General features: G+C 38.3%; 1 protein-coding gene across 2 annotated transcripts in view; it reads right to left on the bottom strand.

Moving 5' to 3' along the window:
• Nucleotides 1-25771, bottom strand: part of FBXO42 (F-box protein 42) — an 88051-nt gene extending 62280 nt beyond the window's left edge. The window contains exon 1 of one of the 2 annotated variants that reach the window (XM_001488662.7): nucleotides 25497-25771. The gene's annotated coding sequence lies outside the window, so the exon portion shown is untranslated. The remainder of the gene's footprint in view (nucleotides 1-25496) is intronic. The other variant, XM_023635692.2, reaches the window with a different exon arrangement.
• Nucleotides 25772-26021: the final 250 nt, after the last annotated feature.

Here is a 26021-nt window from a genome sequence, read left to right as displayed (position 1 = left end):
TCTATGTCATATTATGACTAATTGTCATCATTCAATTTCAGATTCTATGATGCCTGGCTTCTTCAAAGACACAACTATTCCTTTATGAAAATCTGCATGTTACCAGGGGCCTAGGTGAAAAAACAACAAACAAGCAAATCCCCCAAGATCACGACTTTCAATAGTGACAGGTCCCAGAAGAAAACATCAAAGGGAGACGAAAATGAGAAAGATGAATGTTAGAATCATAGCACTTTAGAGTTAAAAGCAGGGCCTAAAGTCATTTTGGCCAAACCATTTTTTTAAGCACCTTAAAATTCAAGTAAAACTTTCTGTCCCAATCCACATGTGTCAAAACCCATAGAACGTTACAGCACAAAGAGCAAACCTTAACATATGCAAACTAAAAAAGAAAAAAACTTACTAGGAAGGACTGAGACCAGGACAAAAGAACCTAACTGTATTACAAACAGTATATATAAAACAGCCAAGGGTGGAAGAAAGGTGCTGACCTAAGTAACTTTGAAAATAAGTCGCATTTACAAGACTAAATAAATGCAAAAGGAACTGTACATGAGCACTAGATTCTACTTGATGAAGCAGCTTCCCACAGGAGCATAGTTAATAATTCCAACACAACGATACACGTATACCGGAATTGAACAATTAAGTAAATGGATGGCAGATGGCTGGAGCCAAATTTCTCATTGTTGGAGTGGGAATTCACAGATAAGCAAGGAGAGGAGAGGAGGGTAGAATGATCATGTGATAACGGATTAGCCTGAGAGGCATTAAAATGAACTCATGTTTAGCTTAATATAGATGCAGATGGTTACATACAGAAATATTTACATATTTATGTATATACATGCATTAGTATACACACATATATTTCCTTGCTCTGTCAGTTGCAAGGGCCTAGGATCAACACCACCCTCAGCAACAACAAACATACTTAGCACTCAGATCTTGATTTCTAACACCATTCTCCAATGAAAGGAACTAAGGTTCCTTGGCGAAATGGCAGAATCTAGGACTGGGACGGGAATTATACAAGATGAGCCTGGGTAATCTTGTAGTGCCAGGAAGTAAGGATGTGATTAAAAACAAAACAAACCACTTAGGGAATGGTGTCAAAGGGACACAGGAGACAAATGAAAAGAGCTCCTGATGGCCAAGGCTGAAACAATTTGAGCACAAAATAAATATCCCTGAGTTCATACTAACATAAATGATTGAAAAAAAAAAACAGGAGACAAATCTCCCCTGCAGATTTCCAAACAATTCATGTGGATTCTCCCCCTTCCAGCAGGTGGAGCTTAATTTCCCCCAACTTCCCAACTTGTCTTCACCTAGGTAAGATTCTTAGCAGCATACAATGTAGCTGGACACTAAGGCAGTCTTATAATGGAGAGAAAATAATTTCAACCAGAAGACTGATACAGCACTTCATTCTTCATATCTTGTGCTAAGAAAACTGTTGTGTATATCTACGCCAGAAAATTCATAACGGGGAAATGAAGATTAAAAATAAAGAAATGAAAACCCCTAAGTACTTTCCATGAAAAAGCATCACCAAGGCCCCCTAGACCTCATCTCCAACTGTCCTATGATTTCCAAGCTTTGCTTACCCCCAAGCATCCTTCATGTTTGCACATCCAGAACTAGACTCCGCTAGTTTGAGTAGCTGACTTAATAATGAAATAAGTCAATCACAAAACTGTTGCTTACAAACTATTCTTCCCTTAACCGAGGTGAACTATCAACATTTATTAAATATATCAGCTTCTGTGCAAATGAAAAATCAAACTAGGGATGGTAAAAGAGCTGCACATTAAAGGCACATCAACATTAAGGAGGCCTCCATCGACCCCGTGAGAGGATTTTCTGAAGCCTGGTTTTGATTACGTTATTAAGCAAACTCTTAAGATCTGCTATTCATTTCCTTTGGGAATTTTCTTGAAGTGACAAAAACACAACGTGCTGATGAGGAACTCTCAGTCCCCTCTGTTACGGACTGAACGTTTTGTGTCCTCCTCAAAGTCGTATGCTGAAGCCCTAACCCCCAATGCGACGGCATTTGGAGATGGGGCATTTGGGAGGTGATTAGAGTTGGATAAAGTCACGAGGTTGGGCCCCTTATAATGGGATTAGTGCTCTTATAAGAAGGGACACCAGAGAGCTTACTCTCACCCTCTCTCCCCAAAGAGGTCATGTAGGCAACAAAAGGAGAGGGCAGCCTCCTACAAGACAAGAAGAGAGGCCTCAAAGTGAAACCCACCTTGCCAGCACCTTGTTCTTGGACTTCCCAGTCTCCAGAACTATGAGAAATACATTTGTTGTCTAAGCCACCTAGCCTTTGATATTTTATGGCAGCACAAGCTAAGACACCCTCCTTCCAAAACAACCCACAAAGGTCCAACCTAACTAAGTACACAGGAAGTAAACTACAATGGATTTATAGAATAAATCATAATAAACAAACTAACATTTCAAAGGACTTAGAGAGAATATATAGTATCAGTTACTGGTAATATTTCATTATCTTTAATATTCAGTCACTTCTGATAGAGCATATTTTTCCTCAGAAAAGATCCATTGATTTAGGAATGTCCTTTTATACATGTTCCTTTGTTTCCCCCCAAAAGTTACTGATAAATTGATTGATTCTGGGATAACAGATATGGGGAAAGGGGAAACAAACAAAATAAAAATGTCACTGCCTCTTTACCATCTTCAGTAAATTTAATCACATATACCGAGAGCTCTGCTTATACTTAAAAATGATACTGCATTTATAGACTAAACTTTTAAAATTTCTCCAACATAGTAGGAAAGGAGATTACTTTTATTACTATTATTATTACTGAAAGAAGGAAGATTAAATATATCTCTTTATCTCCCCAAAAAAAGAACATTTATGGAACAGATGAAAAGATTTAATGGACACAACTTTGATATAATGTCACCTGGACAGAAAGCAAATAAAGGTATCCTCCTGGACCCTGCAAAATCTATCTTACTTGGTTTAATTTTCCCATCAACAATACGATTGTTTTGATAAAATGAATAAAATTACCAGGCAATAGCTACCAAAGCATGCCAGGGATTTAAGAATGAGAAGATTAACTGCTCTTTCTAACAGATTGCAATTCAGCCATTTTGAGCTACTTGTTCCTGAAATACTCCTCTTCCTAAAATGCCATTCTCCTACTTGCCAGCATGGCAAATTCCTACTCCTTATCTAAGAGGTATCTGTTTTGTGAGACTCTCCCATCCCCTCCAGCCAATTAAGTACTTTCTGGCCTTCTATTTATTCTGTGCAGTATCTTCATTATCTCAGAGTTGTATAAATATTTGTTGAGTTAGGCGGCCCACAAGACCTAAGCCAACATTAGATAAATAATTCAGATAGTTTCTACTTTCCACCACTTCACAAGTTACAATTCTGCTCATTAATAACTTGCCTAATTAAAACCCGTCTTTCATTTCTTATTGCTATGGTTTCCAAAAAAGTCCAGACAAAGGCAACAGCACAAAAGGCAATCAAGAGGCAACAAGCATAGACAGAACTTTGCTTTAAGGCAGGCGATATGTGCTAAGATAGGGTATCTTAACAAGACTATGTGAAAATTGCCAATGCCAATTGCCCTTTTATATGTGTTGCATCATACTGTGCACATAATGTACAAGGGGTAGTGTGATGGCTGAAAATCTTTAACAATGTTTCAAATTTAGGAGTCTACATTTAAAAAGATGGAACTAATTTCCATCTTTGACTTTCTTTAAATTCGCTATGATCTCAGAGAAACTGATTTTTCTTTTTCTTCTTTAAGATTGGCACCTGAGCTAACATCTGTTGCCAATCGTCTTTGTTTTTTTATCTTCTTCTTCTCCCCAAAGCCCCCCAGTACATAGGTGGTCATAGGTCCTTCTGGTTCTGCTACGTGGGATGCTGCCTCAGCATGGCTTGATGAATGGTGCTAGGTCTGTGCCCAGGATCCAAACCAGTGAAACTCTGGGCTGCTGAAGCAGAGCACAGGAACTTAACCACTCGGCTACAGGGCCAGGCCCTGATTTTGCATAATATATCAATTGTCTGGTAAAAAATAAATTTCAAAATGCAGTATTTTGCACCATTTCTATAAAAATAAGTGAAGACTGTGCAGAATACAAATGTATTCAGAAAAAGCTTATAAGATTAAATTCAGCTACCAGACAGAAAGAAATACGTGAAGGCAAAATTTTGTACTTCATTTAAAACTGATTCTCCAGACAAGACTAACGCCCTCATGAAACACCTCACTGGTGCTTGGAGCCAAAGGTGAACTGCACAGTCTATTCTAAATAGCTGACTTTTAAATATTTTTTAAAAGAAACCCACAAGTAAGAACATAAAATGAAACTAAATGCCCCTAATTTCATTGCTTCATATTTACTATTCTGGATCAATATACAAACTCTAAAATCAAACTGCCATACATTTATAGAATTCCCAACCACACAATAACATTATCACACCAAAGAAAGATAACACCTAGGTTGTTAGGAATTATTTACTTCTCTGTTACTTCTTTTAATCTGCAAACCTTAAATCAAAAGTTCAAACAGCAGAAATGTTAGAGTGCATGAAGATGAACCATATAGGCAAACAGGTATGCAGAAACATTCAAATTCTCTTATTCTTGTAAATTCTTTGGATGAAAGCAAACATACATTAAATGGAATTTTAGAAAGGCAAACAGTGATCTTGAGATATTGTGAGGAAGAAAAGAAACTATTTTAAGAAATAAAATTACCTATTTTATATCAAGTTGGTGGCATAACACCACAGAGAGAAATTAGTTCAAATATCTTTAAAATACAATATTTTTGACTACACATCTTTCGTGAGCTACATTTTACGTATTAAAAAAAATCCATGGGAAAAAATAAAGCTGTATTTAGTAGCCTTATTTGTAGTAAAAATATTGTCAATATTATTTTGAAACTACTATAGGTATAGTGTAGGATAAAGCAAATAAGTGATTATGTTAACATCATTAAAAACCAAAAAAATTCAGCATAAAAGAAAGGAGATACAAGTATAAAATTAAAGATTAAATAAAAACCCTGTAATTGTAACTTTGGATCAGACGTATTAGTAGGAACTCATTTTTTTCCTTCTTAAAAGAAACTCTTTCCTAGCCTTGTCCACTGGAAAAAGATTCAGCAGCAATGACATTTCAGGAGCAATGAGTACCCCTAGCACCCAGACTGTGGCCTTTAGACTCTCTTTTCCACTAAAAAGAAGCAGGCCTCCTTGGAGAAATGGCTGTTTGTAAAATTGCAGCAGGAAATGTACAAGATGAACCTGGAACATCTTCTTGTGCCTGAAAGCAAGGAGACCACTAAAGACTAAAGTGGTCATGTTAAAAGGTCACAGGACCCGACTTGAAGGCACTTCCACATGCCTAAGAAGAAACAATTTGAGCATCAAAAACACAAAAATCAGGGGTTGGCCTGGTGGCACAGCAGTTAAGCTCGCAAGTTCTGCTTCGGCGGCCCGGGGTTCACCGGTTACAATCCCAGGTGCAGACCTACACACTGCTTGTCAAGCCGTGCTGTGACAGGCATCCCACATATAAAGGAGAGGAAGATGGAAACTGATATTATTAGCTCAAGGTCAGTCTTCCTCAGAAAAAAAGAGGAGGACTGGCAGCAGATGTTAGCTCAGGGCTAATCTTCCTCAAAAAAACAAAAAACAAAACTACTGTGGATTCAAACATATGAAATATACAAAAATCTGTAAGTTTAAAATGATACTAAAGAAAATTAATTGGTTACCAGGGGAGGCTGCTAAGGGACTAATTTATGATTACTGTAAAACTTGATAAATAAAAGGAATGAATCAAGTCCTTTTCCTGCCTTTCCTGTAGTAACCAACAGTTCTTTGTGAGGAATCCCATTTACATGAAGAAGGAATGACAGAAGAAAACTATCATTTTGCAAACCCTAATGATTTATAAAATCAACAAAGGGTGCTAAAAATATTATATGAAAGATTGATGGAAAACATTCTAATGGACAGATCAGGCTAATATCATCTGAATCAAGAGTTCAATCCAAACATAGGTAAAAGAGAGATCACCAGGAATTATGCCTCATGAGGGATACAATCAGAAGTATGCAGCACTGTCTGTGAAGCATTCTTGCTTTAAATTATTAATTTAATCATGCCTCTAGATCAAGCTAAATGATACCATGAGGAAGCAAGTAGATGAATCCAAACTATGGGACATTCTGCAGTTTAAAAGACTGATTGCCCAGGCTTTCTGCCTGGAGGCAATTTTTGGACCTCAATGAAGTGAGGGGGAACCAAAGGAGCCCATCAACCTCTCTGAGTTGACGAGACAGATAACAGAGTTCACGGAGGATGAAGAGGCTGGAACTTGGGGGGCAAAATTCCAGAAAGGAAGGAGGCTACACAGAAAAAGAACTCCAGAAATCTGCATAGCATCCTCTTGAATCTTTGCTAAGTACTGGGTAACAAATGCATAATGAAACTCCACAAAGTCAGGCAAACAATGACAGAGAATTTGTAAGCTGATCAATTCCCATAGCTCACGAGCAGGAAGATGGTCAAGCCCCAGGAAATCAGAGTGGAAAGTCGTTGGTGATCACCTAGGATATTCAGTGGAGATTGCAGAAGGTTCACCCCTTAGTACAGGGCTGAACTGTCCCTGAAATGAAGACTACTCTAGATGCACTCTAGCAAGACTCAAAAACAGACCTCAAAAAGAAGAAACTGACCAGCAGTCAACTTAACTGTTTGCCAAAATGCTCTTTAAAGAAAGACAACAAAAGCCAGACAGTCATCTAACACCTACCCAAAAATCATAGATGTGCCAAGAGACAAAAAAGAAAAGAAAGACCCATACTAAGAGAAAAGTCAGTCAATAAGAACAAACCCACAAATGACAGATGGAACTAGAAGACAAGGACATTAAAATAGCTATAAGAAGTATACCATTATATTTTCTTCTTCTTCCTCTTCCTCTTCCTCTTCCTCTTCCCCCTCCCCCTCTTCCTCTTCTTCTTCTTCTTCTTCTTCTTCTTCTTCTCCTCCTCCTCCCAAAAGCCCCCCAGTACATGGTTTAGGTCCCTCTGGTTGTGCTACGTGGGACACCACCTCAGCATGGCTTGAAGAGTGGTGTCATGTCTGAGCCCAGGATCTGAACTCACGAAACCCTGGGCCACTGAAGGGGAGCATGTGAACTTAACCACTGGGCCATGGGGCTGGCCCCAGCAGTATACCATTATTATGCTCAAGGACTTAAAGGGAAACATGACCATAATAGAGAAAGAAATGGAAGGAAGATACTTAAAAGAAAAAAAAGGAGCTTGTAGAGATGAAGAATACAAGAAATGAAATATCACTCTATGTAATTAACAGATTTCAGCACGCAGAAGAAAAGAATCAGTTGAAATTTAAGATATAGCAATACAATCTAAAATGAAACACACAGAGGAAAAAGACTGAAAAAAATTAGCAAAGCCTCAGTAACCTTTGGGACAATATCAGAAGGTCTGACATACATGTAATTGGAGGCCTGGTGGAAAAGAACAGAGGGGCCAGATAAAGATTTCAAGAAATAATAGTGAAAAATTTTCCAAACTTGATGAAAACTATAAACCCAGAGATCCAAGAAACTGAGCAAACCAAGCAGGATAAACACACACACACACACACACACACACACACACAGACAAAACCACACCAAGGCACATCATAATCAAATTGCTGAAAACCAGTGATAGTGAATAACAGTCAGAAACTGTGAAAGCCAGAAGACAATGAATATCATCTTTAAAGTGCTGAAAGAAAAAACAATCAACTTGGAATTCTATATGCATGAAAATATCCTTAAAAATAAAGGTGAAGGGCCGGCCCTGTGGCCAAGTGGTTAAGTTCGCACGTTCTGCTGCGGCAGCCCAGGGTTTCACCGGTTCGGATCCTGAGCGCTGACATGGCACTGCTCATCAAGCGATGCTGAGGTGGTGTCCCACATGCCACCTAGAAGGACCCACACCTAAAAAAATATAACACAACTATGTACCAGGGGGCTTTGGGGAGAAAAAGGAGAAATAAAATCTTTAAAAAAATAAAGTAACATAATACAGGTGACATAGCAGGCAAGGTAGAAAGAACGTAAGACTAGTACACCTGCATGACAAGAAATGTTAAAGGGAGTCCTTCAGGTGGAGGGATGATTACAGCTAGAAATCTGGATATACACTAAAAAATGAAGAGCAGAGGAAATGATAGATATATGGGTAAATATACAAGACTTTCGTTTTCTCACTTTTAAAAGGTACATGTTTAAAGCAAAAATAATGTATTGTGATGTTTACAACATATATAGAAATAAAATGTACAGCGACAATAGCACAAAGAATAAGGAACAAGGAAAGTATACGGTTTTATATGCAAAGAGGTATAATATTACACCTCTATATAACAGACTGTAGATAAACTTCAAATTCATATTGTAGACTATGACAAATTAAAAACGTCTATTGTAAATCCTAGAACCACACACACACACACACAAATGAGGTATAGCTAATAAGCCAACAGTAGAGATAAAATGAAATACTAAAAAACATTCAATTAATCCAAAAGAAGGTAGGAAAAGATAAAAGGGAAAAAGCACAGATGGTACAGAGAAAACAAATAGTAAGATAATAGATTCAAATGTAACTATATCAAAATACATTAAATATACATGGTCTAAACACTCCCATCAAAAGACAGAGATTATCAGAATCATTAAAAAAGCAAAGCCTAACTATACACTGTCTACAAGAAATGCATTTTAAACATAAAGGTGCAGAGAGGCTAAAAGTCAAAGGATGAGAAAGATACAAGCGAAACAACAAGGGAAACTACTAGAAAGATACAGTGTCTGTATTAATACCACACATTGTAGACTTCAAAACACAAAGTACCATGAGGAAAAAAAAGAGGGACATTTCACAATGATAAAGAGGTCAATTCATTAAGAAGAAATAACAATTCTAAACGTTTACACTCTCAATAAGAGCTGCAAAATACAGGAAGCAAAAAATAAAAACAAAAACCCAAGACCGAAAAATCAGTTAAAGATGAATATCTAAGTATTTATTAGTGAAATGATAGGATATTTAGAGTTTACTTTAAAATACTCCACCACTCTTCTGCCCCCAAGTGGGGAGATAGAATGAAATAAGACAGGCAATATATTGGTAATTCTTGAAGCTAAGTGATGAGTATATATAGATTCACCATATTATCCTACTTATGTACATATTTGAAATTTTCCATCAAAATTAAAAACGGAGGCCGGTCCCTCCTTCTGGCATAGTGTTTAAGTTCAGCACACTCCACTCGGGCAGAATGGGTTTGTAGGTTCAGATCCCGGGTGCAGACCTACACCACTCATCAGCCATGCTGTGGCAGTGTCCCACATACAAAATAGAGGAAGATTGGCACAGATGTTAGCTCAGGGCTAATCTTCCTCAGGAAGAAATAAATAAATAAAGTTAAAGAAGGAAGAAAGAAAAAGGGTTTACTGAACTACCAGGCACTAATTAAAGGCACATTACTGATGGGGGGTTGCTGAAAACAGTGGCAAAACTGTGATTCTACGACAAGAATCTTCAAAACAAAGGCACCATTTTAGTTGTCCAAATGTACAAAAACACCTCTATACACATATGAATAAAACCAGACTTGAAAAGAAAGTATTTCCTGGAATCACAATTGCCTGAAAAAATTATATTTAAATTTTTAAGTTCTATTTTAAAGTTTCTTTAAAAAGCCTTAGTTTCCTTAGCTATAAAATGTGGGTAATAATACCTATCTCATAGAACCATTGTGAGGATTAAATGCTTTAATACATATAAATTCTTGGAAAAATGTAAGACATATAGTAAATAGTCAAACGGTTTTTGCATTTTGTTTTTACATTTCTATTTGCAGAAGTTATGGTTAAAGTAAAACATTTTAAACAAGCTGGTAGTGAAAATAAACTTGTTTTACCATATATACCAACTTTACACCAGAAGATGTATTTAACTAAACAGTTTCCTTTGAGGAAAGTAGCTGTATATTCTGAAACAATAAATTACAAGAATCAATCCTTTTAAGAAGCACAAAAATATAAACATACTCAGCTTTATTTCAAAGCGCTTAGCAAAACAGTGTGCCTTATACACTTACACTGGGAGACAAAAATTATTCAACAAAAAATCTGCCCTATATAATCACTCATGTCAACAGTTTTAAGCCTAGCTAAGAAATTTCCATTGAAAGCAGGCCATATACCACAGGTCCAAAGGGAGACAAAATAGTCTGCCAGGATCAGTTTCACTTGATTTTGGTTTCCAATGAGCATAATCCTTTAGTCAGAGCTCATTTGGAGTTGTCTTTATACACACAAGGCACACGCAGACAAATAATAATCTATATGTACATCTCTATATATTCTCTATCTTTTTAATGTCAAGTAAGTATCCCACAATTCAAAATCTCATGCTATCTTTAAAATTTCCTAAAACTATTTTTCATCATGAAAAAGAATATATTTCTTGATTTCCAAATGATTTTATAATCTCTAGTTTCATTTTAACAGAAGAGTCTGCTACCATTACTTCATACAAATAATATTCCTATTTCTGCCTTCTGAGTGGAGCAGAACACTTTGCATATAAATTTTAAAAATATTTTCTTTTAAATTTCCAAAAGCAAACAATTTTCTAATTAAGATCCTTTACAGAAATTATATTTACTGGTAAAGTAACTAAACTTAGGCAATTTATTTATACTAATACTCATCTGCTTAAATATTCTTCTCTTATTCCCCCTCCAGAATGATTCCCAGTTGACTTCTTGACTAAAGTATTCCAATTCAGGAAGCCTAATGCCAAGAAAACTTTCTTTTAAAATCAGCTTAGCCACAAGTTCTGTTTATGTAAATTTTTATAAAATGCAGCAGTATTTGAGGGAAGTCCAGAGTTTTATATTTCTAAGTGTTTATTTTAATTTTATTTTTAAAAAGCCTGAGGCTGGCCCAGTGGCGCAGTGGTTAAGTGCACACACGTTCAGCTTTGGCGGCCCAGGGTTCACTGGTTTGGACCCCGGGTGCAGACACGGCACCACTTGGCAAGCTATGCTGTGGCAGGCATCCCACATATAAAGTAGAGGAAGATGGGCACGATGTTAGCTCAGGGCCAGTCCTCCTCAGCAAAAAGAGGAGGATGGGCAGCAGATGTTAGCTCAGAGATAATTTTCCTCAAAAAAAAAAAAAAGCCTTCCAAACTAAAACAACAGATTAGCATAATTAATTATCTTTATTATTAATTCCTATTTACATAGTGCTATGGCCAAAAGAAGGAGCTATCTGCAAACTTAAAGAATTGAAGGAAAAAAAATATTCTTCAAATTTGAACAACACAATTGAACCAAATTCTCAAATGTTTGCCACCTACCAGAATCTTTTTCAGAAAGAAATGCAAAAATCACACGTGTGTATATATACATATTTGGGGAGGAGGATTTAAAATTTAGATGTTACATAAAAATTTTATTATTAATAATATTCACTTGCAGTGGTACTGATATCAAATTTGTAATAATCAAGATGTAGTCACTTATATGCAGAGATGGAATCACCAAGATTCTTCTATTTTACCTTTTTTTTAGTAACTGCTTTTTCTCCCCAAATCCCCCCAGCACATAGTTGTATATTTTAGTTGTGGGTCCTTCTAGTTGTGGCCAAGATTCTTCTATTTGTCCTACTTCTATACTGAACTAAATTTTCAAGTTTTCTAGTCAGAATTGACAATGACAGTTTTTAACACTGCTGAGCCCCCTCTGCTGGTTTAGCAGCAGTAGTTACCCAAAAATTAGCTGAAGAACTAATGAATATACTTTTCATTAAATTAATGAAATACATTAATTAATATGTATTTCATTAAATATACATTTCATAAAATGTATACTTTCAACTTTCAATTAAAAGCAAGTTGTATGAACCTTAGACCTAAAAAGTAAGGGAAGTCATTAGTAAAAAAAAAAAAAAAAAGAAAGTTATGTATGTTAGTAACGAAAGAGATGATTCACCAACTCAATTTTTTACATTCACAAAAATGACTTCATAAAACAGAATCTAAATTGTACAGTACTGCCCATTTAAAAGTAAAAATTGACAGACCAGCCCGGTGGCGCAGCAGTTAAGTGTGCACATTCTGCTTCGGTGGCCCGGGGTTCACTGGTTTGGATCCTGGGTGCGGACATGGCACCGCTTGGCAAACCATGCTGTGGTAGGTGTCCTACATATAAAGGAGAGGAAGATGGGCATGGATGTGCGCTCAGGGCCAGTCTTCCTCAGCAAAAAGAGGAGGATTGGCAGCCGATGTTGGCTCAGGGCAAATCTTCCTCAAAAATAAATAAATAAATAAACAAACAAATAAATTTTAAAAAATTGACTGTCATTAATATTAAGTAAACACCTGCATAACAATACTATCACTATACTGTGTTATGAATATATAGTAAACATACAAACATGCATAGGAGTGATAAACACCAAATTCATCACGGTTATGTTAGAGAGACAGAAAGGCAACTGGGATTGGAAGGGGAACACATAGGGTTCCAACTGTTACCTGTATCTTGTATTTTCCTTCAAAAACAAAATTCTGAAGCAAATATAGCAAAAGGACAAACTTGGTAAAGTTGAAAGCTTAAAAAAATTGTATTGTACCTAATAATATTTTTCTGTAAAATGTGGTATAAAACATTGTATTTCTTTTTTTAAAGAAACTAGGAAAATGCAGTATCATTCTTGAATCACTCTACTGGGTATGTCAAATCAAATAAGTTAAACATTACAGTGAAATTAAACAAACAATCAATTTTATATATGGGAAAGATGAAAAAACTGCTAGGAAAGAGGTTTGTTTTTTAAAAAGTAAGAATAAAGAAATCTATTACTGTTTACATAAAAATGTGAATATACTTACTGCACTAGACTATACATTTAAAAATGGCTAAAATGGTTAATTTTATGTTACATATATTTTGCCACAAAAAAGAAATGTATTATGAGCCAGGCCAATTTAAATTGAAGGAAAACAGTATTTTATTTATAGGTAAAAACTAAGGACAAAAATTCCAGATAACAGCAGAAATCCAAAACTGAAAGCACAGCTGACTGGCACACTAATCAGTTATGGATCAAAAAATACGGAAAATGGCACAAGAGCAAAAGGAAACTTAAGATTACCCTGTCATCACTCCTATGGACAAAATGAAGTGAAAGTGCAAACCTTAAATTTATTTGAAAGAGGGGGCCGGCCCCGTGGCCAAGTGGTTAAGTGCGTGCACTGTTTCAGCAGTCCATGGTTCACCAGTTTACATGCCGGGCACAGGACCTACACACTGTTCTTCAAGCCGTGCTGTGGCAGCATCCCACATGGAAGAAGCACAACGACCTACAACTAGGATATACAACTACGTACTGGGGCTTTGGGGAGAAAAATTTAAAAAGAGGAAGACTGGCAATAAATGTCAGCTCAAGGCCAATCTTCCTCACCAAAAGAAATTTATTTTAAAGAAGAAATTTCTGAAAATTTCCAACTTTGTCTGTTATCACTATTTTGCTTCCTCAAATTCAGTTTAATCCTTGATGACTAAATGTTCCCCTTGGTCTCTACTGCTTCTCTGACCCCTCATTTTGAGGTTCTTTTCTCCTTTCATACAGTAAATGTGGAGGAGGCCCCTAAAATTCCATTTTTGTCTTCTCCTTCCTTGCTACATTTTCTCCGTAGGCAATCATATAGTTTCAAATATAACCACTAAGAGAATGACACACTAGATTGTGAGACCCTCGAGGTTACAGACTGATGTATTCATTTGATATGCCTGGCAAAAGGCAGATGCAATTAAACATCTGTTCGGATGGATGCATGGACAGACAGATGGATGAATGAATCACTCCAAAACTCATCTCTAGGCCTGATTCTCCTGAACTATACACATCTCTCCATTTTCTTATTTTCAGTTGCCTTCCGGACAGCGGACACCAAATTCATATTGAACATTTTCCCAGCCACCTGCTTATCCTCTTGTTTACCTGACTCAAAACCTAGGAGTCACCTTTTATTTTTCCTTTTCTCTTTCCTCCCACATCTAGTCAGCTGTCAAATTTCTCTCACAATCACCCTTTCTCCCAATTTCCTCCACTGCCGCCCTACAGGCCCAAGTCATCTCTTAACTAAACTACTGCTATAAAGAGGATTAGCTGGTTTTCCTACTGCTTACTATTTCCTTCTCCAATCCAGCCTTCATTTTGCTTCAGGATTACTCTTCATGGTGCAAATCTGGATCAAAAACTTTCAGCGATCCCTCAATGTCTATTCTTTAATATTCAAGGTCTTTAGCATTGCATTTTTTTGTGTTTATTTTATTATTGTAGTAAAATACACAAAATATAAATTTTTACGTTTTAATCATTTTTAAGTATACCTTTCAATGGCATTAAGTGCATTCACATTGTACAACCATTACAACTATCCATCTCCAGAACTTTTTCATCATCCCAAACAGGAACTCCATATCCATTCAACACTAACTCCCTATTTCCCCCTCCCCTCAGCCCCCAGTAACCACTATTCTACTTCCTGTTTCTATGAATTGGACTACTCTAGGTACCTCATATAGGTGGAATCATACAATATTTGTCCTTTTGTGTCTGGCTTATTTCACTTGGCATAATGTCTTCAAGCTTCATCCATGTTGTAGCATGTGTCAGGATTTTGTTCCTTTTTAAGGCTGAATAATATTCCATTGCATGTATATACTACATTTTGTTTATCCATTCATCTGTCAAGGGACACTTGGGTTGTTTTCAACTTTTGGTTACTGTGAATATGCTACTATGAAAATTGATGTACAAATATCTGATTGAGTTCCTCCTCCCAATTATTTTGGATATATACTTAGAAGTCAAATTGCTAGATCATATGATAATTCTATGTTTAATTTTTCGAGGAACTGTCTTCTACAGCCACCATAGCATTTTAAAGTCACCACAATCTGGATCTAACCTCACTTTTGTGTCCCTCTCCCCACTCCAGTCTAGTCCTCTATCGTTTGACCAAAGTGAATTTCGATAGAAGCTCTTCCTTCCTCCTTCTATGATCCCTTGCCCTTGGTGCTCTCTGTTTGGCATACAACTTCATACGTGCAAATCCATCTATCTTTCAAGGCTGGCTCAAGCACCACCTACTCCAGCAAACCTGCCTGATTTCTCCAACTAGAAGAAATTTCTTTTTCTGAATTCCCTTTATCTTTCCTTCTCACTTTCTACCATATATAATAATCAGGTACACTTCTTTCTCAGCAAGAATGGGTTATTTGTCTAATTCATATATGTACTGCCTTCAGTAACTAGCAAGTAGTACACAACGGATAAATGAATAGACTGGATCAATGATAAAGGAATAAAGATAAAATATAACTCAAGATTTCCACAAAATCATTCCATTTGCAATAACATGGATGGACCTTGAGAGAATTATGTTAAGTGAAATAAGCCAGCAAGAGAAAGATAATCTGTGTATGACTCCACTCATATGAGGAATTTAAAACTATGGACCAAGAACAGTTTAGTGGATACCAGGGGAAAGGTGGGGTGGGGGGTGAGCACAAAGGGTGAAGTGGTGCACCTACAACATGACTGACAAACATTAATGTACAATTGAAATTTCACAAGATTGTAACCTATCAATAACTCAATAAAAAAATATATAACTCAAGATTTCTAATCAAGTTAAGGACTGTCAAGGAAAATTAAACACTACCTGTTAAAACCTTTTAAAAAATGTTATCTGTCAACATTTTAAATGCACATATCAGATGACCCAGACATTCTACTTCTAGGAACATGTCTGAACTAAACCTGGGGACAAATGCAAAAACGATGTTCAATGCAGTGCTGTTTTAACAGCAAAAGAAAACAAAAACACAAGAAACAAACTAAATGTCCATTCATGTAGGAGAAGACAAAAAAATTATGACACAACCATAATCCTAAGCAGCTGTTAAAACGGAGGTAGATTTATTATGTACTAACTCAATACTCTACAACACACTGTGAAAAAGTCTTTTCTGCCTAAAAATGTGAGGGTGAATTTTTTTGTAAGCACAGAAAAAATTTCATTTCAAACTGTTAAAAGTAGTTATCCATGGCAGTTTGTAAAAGGATTCACTCAGGTGAATTGGTTACAACAAGCAACTACTCTGTAATTTCTTAAAAAGTCTCCCAAATTTTCAGTAAATCCAACTTAGTTCGATTTTAAAATGTAGACATACACATTTAAAAGTAGAATATTCTGTAGTATAACTTTAAAACAAAAGATACTCAGGAGAGTTTACAATATCCCTGCCAAAAATAAATAAAACAAAGCTAGCAACTTTGTAATATTTAGAATCAAAGTGCTGAGTGGTTTGCCCCTTACAACTGTGTATCTTTAAGTGTGGGGGGGAAGCAAACGGTATAAATGAGTGTTCTTCAAAAAGAACTAAACCTCAAGATTTAACACTATAGCTGAAATTGTTTAAAACTGCCCAGACTTTTTCAGGCTTCATTACTTTAAAAAGAAAATCTATACAATGAATGGATACATCTCAAATATTGAGCAAAAGAAGACAACAAAAGAATACATACAGTATGATTCCACCTACGAAAAGCTGACGAACAGGCAAAACTAAACTGCTGTTTAGAGATATACACAAAGGTGATAAAACTTAGGGTGACAAAAAGGTGATAGCGTATAGTAAAACCAACCTGCCGAGGTAAAAAGAGCAACCACACGGTTAGGAACTCAGATGAAAAGGAGGAAGAAATCTCACCGGAAATCTCTTAAGGTTCTGATGTTTCTCAAGTTTTAATGTGGATCTCGAACTACAGATCTGGATCCAGCAGGCCTGGAGCGGCACCTGACAGTCTGCATTCTAACCCTGGTGATGCCAGTGCTGCCAGTCCACAGACTCTGAGTACCAAGTCCTTAAGCAAGGTCTTTAAGTAACTATTAGTCTTAATAGTCCTTAGTAACTTAATAGTTAGTAACTTAATAGTCCTTAAGTAACTATTAAAATGCAGTGGCTGTCAAGACTAGATGACAAAAGGAAAGGGAATCAACAGATATTGAGAGTATGCGCCAGGTGCTGTATCTCATTTAATCCTTACCTCAACTCTAGGAGGGCCATATTATCAGTCATGTTTTACAGATGAGGCTAATGCGGCTCAGATAAATTAATTTAGCCAGGATTACACACATAGCTTTGTAAAAAGAGGAACCAGAATTTGAACTGAATTCTATGATTCCATTTTTTTTAAAGAGATAGCACAAATCAGTCCCTGAAATTAATTTAAAATAATCCTCAAAAAAATAACTATAACATGGTCATTACATGGTATCTTGCATACAGACTTTCACCTTCCCCCATTTGCCCATTCTTCAAAATGTCCTTCCTTTATTGTTTTTGTTTTTGCTGAGGAAGATTTGCCCTGAGCTAACATGTATGCCAATCTTCCTCTATTCTGTATATGGGTTGCCACCACAGCATGGCTGACGAGTGGCATAGGTCCACACCCAGGATTGAAACCTGCAAACACCGGGCTGCCAAAGTGGCACGCCGGACTTAACCACTATGCCATGGGGCCAGCCTCTCCCTCCCTTTATTGTCATTCCCCCTGCTATGATGCTGGTAATTGTCACTCATATTTAAACTACTGTAGCAAACACCTATCTAAATCTAACATCCCTGACTCCAGCCACTAGCTCCATCAATCTGTTCTGAAGTTTCTAGGAAGGAATTCGCTAAATGTGAGCAAATGAGCAGAACGGTGAATATGATGTTTCAGGAAGTAGAATTCAAAGTACTCTACAACCCCACAATCTTCCTATCAAATCTCACAGTTTGCATATAGAGCCAGGTTCCTCACTGACACATAAAAATATTCTGCAAAGAACATAATACATTTTCACAAGATGCAGTAAGGGAATGGAAATTTTAGATTCTGCTCATATTTTTTCTGGTGGTGGTCAGAGCAAAGGAATTCTTGAAAGGTAAGTAATGTCTTGACTACTCCCTATCCCCAGGAAACTTAAAGGACAGTCAGACGCAGATGAAGTAACTCTTTGTTTCACAAGCTTGCTTGACCATAAAAAATCACCTAGTAAGTAAATTTCCTAGAGATTGCTTCAGAAAACAGGGATGGGTCCAGGAATCTTAATTTTTTTAACAAGCACCACAGCTAATGCAAGTTCATAAAACTATTAGTACTTGTAAAACTTAACCTTATGTTCTCTTTTAAAGTATTCCCATTCCTTAAATAGTTTATTGAGCAATAGTTTAAAATATGGCTAATGCAACTTCCAGAAATATATAAAATATTATACTAGGACATCTTAGAGATTATGAAGCAACTGAACCCTTATTTTACAAATGAGGAAACAGGTCAGAAAACTTAAGTGACTTCCTTAAGGTCACGCTGTCAATTAGCAGCCAAAGAGAATCTGTATCTTCTGTCTTCCAGCTCAGTGCTCCTTCTAATACACCACACCAAAATCTATTTTTAAAAATCAGCAGTAACACACTACTTATTGATGTCCATCAAGAGGTAACTAGTTGAACAAATCTGGCACACCCACACAACGAAGCTGTGGAAACGATTAAGTATTATCTCTATTCCAACATGGCATGGTCGCCAAGAATAAGTGAAAAGAGAAAAAGGCTGAACAGGGTACATAACATGGCAACCTTTTGTGTAAGAAAGGCTAAAAAAGAATATATGTAGATATTTGCCTATTTTTGCAAAAAGAAACACTGAAAAGATAAACCAGAAATTAATAAAAATTAAGAAGAGGATGAGCCAAGCACCAGCCATGTGGTACATCCTAGCAATTCCTTCTCATGGTCCCGGCTCTGAAAGTGGCGGCAGTGCTTGAGGTGGTAACCCCTTCGCCATGTTCTTTAACAGTTCCGGTAACATCATCCATCCCTTTTCTTCTCCCAGCTCTTGAGGTAATAGTTTCACCCTACAGTTATTAATCTCTAAGTTACCCTAACCTACTTTTTTTTTGCGCTTTCAGTCTTGCAACATACATATAACCAATTCCACATTTTAAATCTCCTCTATTTGATACATCATATATATTTTCCATTTTCTTGACTGGATCCTGACAGAATATTCTAAGGATAAAAAGAATCACAAAGAAATCTTAAATTCACCTCAGTAATTTTGTTAGTAGTAATACAGATACTATATTTTTAAAACTTATATATACTGTAGGTTAAAGCAAATGTGAATAGCACTAAAAACCAAGATTTTCAGTTTAAGAAGAGACAAATACAAAATCTAAAGGAAAAAAAACCATCATATGTTCAAATTAAAGTGGAAATATCAATATGAAGTTTTGATTTCTAAAAATCATATTTTCTAGCTCTGCCCATCGAAAGGATCTAGAAATAATGAAGACCCAGTAACACGAGCATTCCTAGCACTCAGATCTTAGTTTCTACTAATGATGTTCCCTGTACAAGAAACTAAGTCTTCCTAGAAAAATGACTGATGTCAGGTCACAGACAGCAAGAGCACAAGGTGAACTTGGTATTATCTTGTGACAGAAAACAACCTAAAGACCAATGCGGGTATGTCAAAAGGACAACATGAGCTTGAAGAGACTGATACCGGCCAAAGTTCAGCATCAAGAAGACTAATGGCTGTAATTAAGTGTAAGATAATGAATAAATAAAAATTCATGTGCCTAGAGTGATACAGAAAATAGCAAAGAAACTCATTTGCTACCACGGAGGTGACTATTCTTTACTAAGAAAATTTACAATGAAAAGGAAAGAATTAAACACCCTGCCTTATTAGGAGAGAATTTCAGTAGCTCATTCTCAGTTGATGGTATCTTGCCAACTGATAAATGTGGAACAATCATCATCATCATCCTTTTGCAACCTCCAATGAAACAACTGATTCAGGCAAGATCATTAATGGATGCTAGAACCAACAGGTGAAAGATGGTTGAGGAACAGCATAACTGCATTGTGTTAAATTGCCACCCCACAGATTACTTGATCACTGTAAAGGGAAATCTTCACAGTGGAAAGATCTAGGACTTTCACTTAACCAAGTGATGAAATTTAGCACGATTATAACAAAAAAATCTGACATCAAGTGTGATACAATATGAGTACACAGTATCACAAAGGAGTGCAAATATGAACATAATCAAGCCTTCAGACTTGTCTTAAAAGGCAATAAAAGAAAGGAGTTACATGACACAAGGAAACAGAGACAAATCATGCATGTGGAAGAGTCTACCAGAGAACCAGACTGGTCTCTTCAAAAAGTCAACGTCATTGAGGGAAAGAAAAGAAAAGTGGGGTGGGGGTTGCTTTGATGAAGCAGCAAAAGCTAAATAACAGTCAAATGCAATTTGGGAAACCTGACTGGATCCTGGTTCCTACTTTAGTCCTCTGGACTTGCTGTTTCCTCTGTTCCCTAAACTTAGCATTAAACATCCTGCCTTGCGTCTTTGAGCCTGAACATCACCTTCTCACTGAGGCCTTCTAGCCACCCAATCTCAGTGAGTCTTCCCCTCTGTGCCATGTCATTATCACATCACCCTGTTTTAATTTCTTCAGATAGTGCTTATTACTGTCTGAAATTTTGTTCACTCATAAATTGCTTTCCCCAATCTCAAATGTAGGATCCAGGAAATTAGAGACCTTGCCTATTTTGTCCACTGTATCCCTAATACCTTGAACCACGCCTAGCACATCGGAGCACTCAATAAACGTCTGCTGAATGAATGGACCAATGGACAAAAAGGCAAGAAAGATTCAACAGACACCTGGGATCACACAATGCCTCAGAAAGCTCATGAGGAACACCAACCCATAAAAATCAAACGTCTACAGTGAATGACTATTTGAGTGCCTAATTTGTAAACACTAAATGTGCCTACGAGGCACTAAAAATATTACATAAGAATTATACTGCCTGATATACCCCTTTTAAGCTACTTGGCAGGAATCAATTAGCACGATAACTTTCTTTTGGGATCTTAACTTTAACCTAATTGCAGAAGGGCAGCAGCGGTTAATGGCAGAGCACACAGGACGTACTCTACAGAGCCGCGCAGAGTAGCTAAACGAAAAAAAGGCCTCCTACCTAGGAAGATGAATGTTCCAGCTGTAGAAATGAACATGATATACATGAGAGGCAGTGACACCAGCCTGGATGGAACACTCTGCATGATGGGTGTCACGGAAAATAAGACTGGAAAGGAACAATGAGGGCCATACGGAGAACTTCAAAGATAAGTAGGGGAGCTAGGCAATAATGAGGTACCACAGGTTCTTGATCAGAGAAGAAACATTCAGATAGTAGTCCTTTAAGACTGATCTGTCATAATACTGTCACCTCAATCTTTTTTTTTAAGATTTTATTTTTTCCTTCTTCTCCCCAAAGCCCCCCGGTACACAGTTGTATATTTTTGGTTGCAGGTCCTTCTAGTCGTGGCACATGGAATGCCACTTCAGCACGGCTTGATGAGCGGTGCTAGGTCTGTGCCCAGGATCTGAACTGGCAAAACCCTGGGCCGCTGAAGCAGAGGGCACAAACACCCAATCGGCCACAGTGCTGGCCCCCGTCACCTTAATCTTAACCATTTCCAAAGATTACCAAAGAGAAAAATTCAAATAATAGCAGCTACTGCTTATTGAGTGTTTACCATGTGTTAGGCATTTAGTCAAATATTTTACACATATTATGAGGTAGGAATTGTAATTCCCATTTTGAAGATGTGAGAGACTGAGATCATACAAGTAGCAAATGGCAGAGTCCTGGCAATAACTAAATAATAAAGTCCCAGCGAAGAACTGTAATACTAATGCAGGCTGCCTTCAGCTCATGAAAGTCTGGTCTAGCATCATGGCAGCAAACACAATGAGGAAAAGAGAAATCTGAGGGATGCTGAGGAAGGTAATACAGAACTACACGGCAGAATACAAGAGATGAAGGAGAGTATAAAAAAGCGATTCCCAGAGTTACGGTCTATGAGACCACACCAAAATTATTCTACCTACAGAAATGTGAATACTGAGAAGGGCATCTGGTTAGTGAAGGTTTCTGTCTTAAGGGAGGAGAGAGATGAAATAAAGGACTCAGTTGTGAACACTCAGACAGCTGAGTTAGAAGACATGCTCTATAAAGTCCCTGGAAAACCCAGAGGCATAAAAGAAAGATCACATCTAGATGGGTTTCAGAGACATCAGGGCAGTGGTGTCAAATGAAGCCATGAATAAGCCCAGTTCTCCAATCAAGGATAGAAAGAGAAGCACATGGAAAAAAGAAAACATATTCTTGCTACAGGACAAGTATGCCACTGGGAGTACACTATAAGGAAGTCAGGAGATAAGTTCCCCTGCTACATGTAACAAACTGTCACAATATAGAAAAATAAACCGATTCTATAGAATACTTTAGTCTAGTTCTGGTGTAAGCTGTCAGCTTCACCCAAAAGGAAAAAGACCTTCTCATGTTATTTATTATTGAGAGAAAGGAGACAGTACTGATAACCACTTATAGTGAACATTCTAAGTGACTGACAACTAAACATTAACTAAAAGTCAGCAAATTAAAATCATACAGTGCTTCTTATCCCAGTTTACAAAATAAAAACAAAAGCTTTATCACTCTGAAGTTGTCACCACTTAGTAATCTGAGATATTTTAATTGCAGCTGCAATGTTTGTCTTTGTTGTCTGTGCGTATGACTCACTCTCAGAAAGGTTCTCCCAACACTGTTGGATTTTTGAGAATGCAGAACCCAGAAGTGGGCCATACTGTGTGGGAAGTGTCATGACAATGAATGAATAAAAAGGGAAAAGAACTTATGACAGAATTTTTTAACTTTTTATAAAAAGAAAGTCACTCTCAAAAGGCAGATTTTTCTGCAAAATAATAGGAAAGGTTGGGGAAAGCCATCCTGGCTCTGCCTTCCTGATCTCAAGCCTTCCTTGATTCCCTTGGTTGGATTCGATGCACTTTCTACACTACAATATATTTAACTGGTTTCCTTGTCTGGCTCCCCAACCAGACTGCAGGCAACTTGAGACCAAAAGCCATCTTAACTTAGAATCATTAGTATCTACTTCCCCAAATGCCCAGCACATAAAGGGCCTTCGATAGGTGTTTTCATAAAATTGATTATTCAGTAATCCATCTTACATTTGCCTTTTATTTTATAAAGTACTTTCACAAACATTACCTCTTTTGATCCACATAACAATCTTGTGAAGTGGGAAGGGCATTATTTAACCAAATGGCTTTGGTTTTATGAAGAGTTAACTCACTGACTAAAACAACCCTGAAAATCACAAAGATAATCACATTTTTGTTCCTCTTTGAGATAACTTCTGCGGACCTCAATATCCTTCTAAAACCCAGCGGTTTTGCTAGCATTTTCTACGCTTGCTCTTCATAATAGGTAGGAATCATACAGCTCTGAATCTTACAGAAAGGTTTTAACTACATAAAGCAATGTTAGACGAAGGCTCTTCTAGAAATCAGACATTAAGAAACAGCCTAAGCTATTTTCTCCTGACCTTGTTCTTTTTATGATTCTGAGAAGGTAAGGAATTGCAAAAGGCAAAATGCTGGAGAGTGAATGATGTCATGGATGTCACGAACTTGCATCAATACCTGATGATGATGTAGCACAACAATGCAACACATTATGCCAAGAAGCAGAATGTCAAACTACCAGGATGTTCCACTGCATTAATTTCAAGACTCTTTATTAGCAAATTGAAATGTACAGGGGCTCTCCAATTTTCTACAACAGAGAAGTTGTTGGTCCAGGTTTACGTCCCCAGCAAAGTCACTAAGAAAATCTACAAATCTCCACGGAAAACACTTTAAGAAAAGGGAAAAATGGTCAAAAGATTAGCTAACATTAAACTAAACAGTTGCCATTTTAATACTTAAAAGCTTTTCGAAGGAGACAAAACACCCGTAACTCGACGCAGACTGAGTAATATATTTATACTGGGCTCGTCAAAAACAAACAGTTACAGGGTATAAAATGACAACATATGATAGAAAGGGCACCCAATCAGATTATACACATGAATATGACCAAAGTTAGGAGTTTGATACAGAGCATCTCTATTCACTGTAAAAGCTACTGACTGAATTTTAAATGTTCAATTCTAAATGATGATTATTTCTCTCAAATTTTCCTTGTCCCCTTAAACCCACGATGGCATCATTCTTAAGCACAAGCAAAACGAATTTAAGTTACAAAAGGTATTTGGTGTGTCCAAACCAAAGCCATCGCCTCAACAATTCCCCACAGCAGAATTCCAACTGAAGCCATCATTCCTCAAGGAAAAGACCACAAGGCTTCAAACCGGCTTCCCTACGTGAGAGAAACTAAATCAAAGTCTCCAAATTAGAATTTGAACAATCACAAAAAAAGTTGTTCTCAAAAAGGAATAAGCATAGCTGAACGGCCCTGCTAGCAAATGAGACCTGGTAACGTGTCTGAATCTTCACCCAGAGGAATTGGAATCACACCAGAGAAAAGTCCAAAGACTCTGGCAATTGAGAAACGAAGCTTTTACTTCCCTAATAAAATCAGATTTAACAGACAAAAGCAATTGGCTATTCTGAATCTTAACAACCCAAAGGTTTCAAACGAAACGAGGACTTCGTTAGTACGAAGTTACTCTGCAGAGACTATCAAGATCTCAAAATTGTTTTCAATTCGTTTACAAATTCGTCCGCACCCTCCACCGTTCCCTTTGCACAAACAATTCTCACCAGAAGCCTTCCACAGTCACAACGTGGACTGCTGTCTCAACGAAGGAGATCCGCAGTTCCCACTTCCCGGGGGCACACTCAAAAAGCTAAGGGGCAGGAAAGCCTGCTTGTATTTTATTTTTAAAGCCAATTCCAAAACCTTGCCTTTGCAGCTGCAGCTTCAGAGATGCTGGCCCCTCGCCGCAGCCTCTATTTTGGAGGGCACCGCACTCCGGCTCCTCTCGCGGCGTTAAAGATTCGGGGGCGGGGTGAAAGATTATCTGACACCCCTACAGCCATCCCTGCCCTGGTCGCACACCCCTTCGCGGCCCCTGTGAGGGGACGAGAACCGCCCTCCTTGAGGAGAGGGGCCGGGTCCACTCCCATCCCAACAGCAAGCTGGAAAGGGGCTCTCCTCCACCCTGCTCAACCCGGGGACGCCGAGGATGACGACAGCCAGGCCCCCAGCCAGCCGGCCCCGACCCTCGCGCGGGCAGCAGGGCCTGCGCGGCCCCGGGGCGCCCACTGCCCCCTGCGAGCCCCGGCCATAGAGGGCAGGGACGCCGGCTTCCCACCGCGGCCCCGGGAAGGGGAGAGGCCTCACCTGGCCCAGCCCGCGCCACGCTCTCGGGTTCGCTCCGCTGGCGACGGCGGGGAAGGAGCCGGGGACACGGCCGGAGCAGAGGCGCCCCGCCTCAGGCCTCGCTTGCCGCACTCGACACTCCTCACCGACGGCGGGACCTGGAGCCGCCCGGAGCCGCCATCTTCCTCCACTCAAACGCCGCCGCCGCCACCACCGCCACCACCGCCACCACCGCCGCAGCTGCTCTTCTGGCCGGGAGAAGACAGCACAGATCGCGCATGCGCCAGGGCCCGGCGCGGAGGACGCGCGCGCGCAGTCACGTCAACGCGACGGGCTCGCGCGGGGCGGCCTAGATGTGGCGCCATGTTGGGAAGGGAAGTGGTCCGGGGCGGAGATTCTCCCGAGTTTGGAACGCCGATTGGGAGAGCGGAGCTGGAGTAAGGAAACGTCGGTCTTCCGCGCCTGCCTTCCTTGGGTCCCTAGTGCCGACCGCAGAGCTGCACTGCCTGGGGCAGCTGGGCAAATTTGCCAATGACTGGGGATTCT

The sequence above is a fragment of the Equus caballus genome, chromosome 2 (genome assembly GCF_041296265.1).
Source record: "Equus caballus isolate H_3958 breed thoroughbred chromosome 2, TB-T2T, whole genome shotgun sequence".
NCBI classification, from domain to species: domain Eukaryota; kingdom Metazoa; phylum Chordata; class Mammalia; order Perissodactyla; family Equidae; genus Equus; species Equus caballus.
The sequence above is the reverse complement of the archived record's forward strand: the minus strand, read 5'-3'. Positions and strand labels throughout refer to the sequence as shown.